Source organism: Ascaphus truei (assembly GCF_040206685.1).
Source record: "Ascaphus truei isolate aAscTru1 chromosome 20 unlocalized genomic scaffold, aAscTru1.hap1 SUPER_20_unloc_3, whole genome shotgun sequence".
Lineage (NCBI taxonomy): Eukaryota > Metazoa > Chordata > Amphibia > Anura > Ascaphidae > Ascaphus > Ascaphus truei.
This window is the reverse complement of record NW_027453859.1, coordinates 177496-179570: the sequence shown is the minus strand read 5'-3', so window position 1 is coordinate 179570 and position 2075 is coordinate 177496.

Below are 2075 nucleotides of genomic sequence, written 5' to 3'. Positions count from 1 at the left end.
TCCTCGCTCCCCTCTCCTATCCCTCTCTCCATCCTCCCTACCTCCTCTCTCCTATCCCTCTCTCTATCCCTCCCTTCCTCCTCTCTCCTATCCCCGCTTTCTATCCCTCCATCCTCCCTCCTCTCCTATCCCTCTCTCTAACCCTCCCTTCCTCCTCTCTCCTATCCCTCTCTCTATCCCTCTCTTCCTCCTCTCACCTCTCTCTATCCCTCTCTCTATCCCTTTCTTCCTTCTCTCTCCTATCCCTAACCCTATCCCTCCATCCTCGCTCCCCTCTCTCTATCCCTACCTTCCTCCTCTCTCCTATCCCTCTCTCTATCCCTCCATCCTCCCTCCTCTCCCTATCCATCTCTCTATCCCTCCCTTCCTCCTCTCTCCTATCCCTCTCTCTATCCCTCCCTCCTCTCTCTATCCCTCCCTCCTCTCCTATCCCTCTCTCTATCCCTCCCTCCTCTCTCCTATCCCTCTCTCTATCTCTTCCTCCTCTCTCCTATCCCCTCTCTCTATCCCTCTCTTCCTCCTCTCTCCTATCCCTATCTCTATCCCTCCATTCTCCCTCCTCTCTCCTATCCCTCTCTCTATCCCTTCATCCTCCCTCCTCTCTCTATCCCTCTCTCTATCCCTCTCTTACTCCTCTCTCCTATCCCTCTCTCTATCCCTCCATCCTCCCTCCTCTCTCCTATCCCCCTCTCTCTATCCCTCCAGCCTTCCTCCTCTCCCCTATCCCTCTCTCTATCCCTCCATCCTCCCTCCTCTCCCCTATCCCTCTCTCTATCCCTCTCTCTATCCCTCCATCTTCCCTCTTCTCTCCTATCCCTTTCCTCTATCCCTCCCTTCCTCCGCTCTCCTATCCCTCTCTCTATTCTTCCCTCCATCCTTCCTCTCCCCTATCCCTCCATCATTCCCTCCTCTCTCCTATCCCTTGCTCTATCTCTCCATCCTCCCTCCCCTATCCTTTCCCTCTATCTACGCCTCCCTTCCTCCACTCCCCTATCCCTCCCGTCCTCCTCTCTCTATCTCTCCAGCCTCCCTCCTCTATCCTTTCTCTCTATCTACCCCTCCCTTCCTCCACTCCCCTATCCCTCCCTTCCTCCTCTCTCTATCCCTCCAGCCTTCCTCCTCTCTCCTTTCCCTCTATCCCTCCCTTCCTCCTCTCTCCTATCCCCTCTCTCTATCTCTCTCTTCCTCCTCTCACCTCTCTCTATCCCTCCCTTCTCTCTCTTCTCTCCTATCCCTCCCTCCTCTCTCCTATCCCTCTCTCTATCCCTCCCTTCTCTCTCCTCTCTCCTATCCCTCTCTCTATCCCTCCCTCCTCTATCCCTATCCCTCTCCTATCCCTCCCTCCTCTCTTCTATCCCTCTCTCTGTCCCTCCCTCCTCTCTCCTATCCCTCTCTCTATCCCTCCCTCCTCTCTCCTATCCCTCTCTCTATCCCTCCATCCTTCCTCTCCCTATCCCTCTCTCCTATCCCTCCCACTCTCCTATCCCTTTATCCCTCCCTCCTCTCTCCTATCCCTCTCTCTATCCCTCCATCCTCCCTCCTATCCCTATCCCTCTCTCTATCCCTCCCTTCCTCCTCTCTCCTATCCCCTCTCTCTATCCTCTCCTTCCTCCTCTATCCTATTCCTCTCTCTCTATCTATCATCCATCCTCCCTCCTCTCTCCTATCCCTCTCTCTATCCCTCCCTTCCTCCTCTCCCTATCCTCTCTCTATCCCTCCCTTCCTCCTCTCTCCTATCCCTCTCTCTATCCCTCCCTTCCTCCTCTCTCCTATCCCTCTCTCTATCCCTCCTCCTCTCTCCTATCCCTCTCTCTATCTCCTTCCTCCTCTCTCCTATCCCCTCTCTCTATCCATCTCTTCCTCCTCTCTCCTATCCCTATCTCTATCCCCTCCATTCTCCCTCCTCTCTCCTATCCCTCTCTCTATCCCTCCATCCTCCCTCCTCTCTCTATCCCTCTCTCTATCCCTCTCTTACTCCTCTCTCCTATCCCTCTCTCTATCCCTCCATCCTCCCTTCTCTCTCCTATCCCCTCTCTCTATCCCTCCAGCCTTCCTCCTCTCCCCTATCCCTCTCT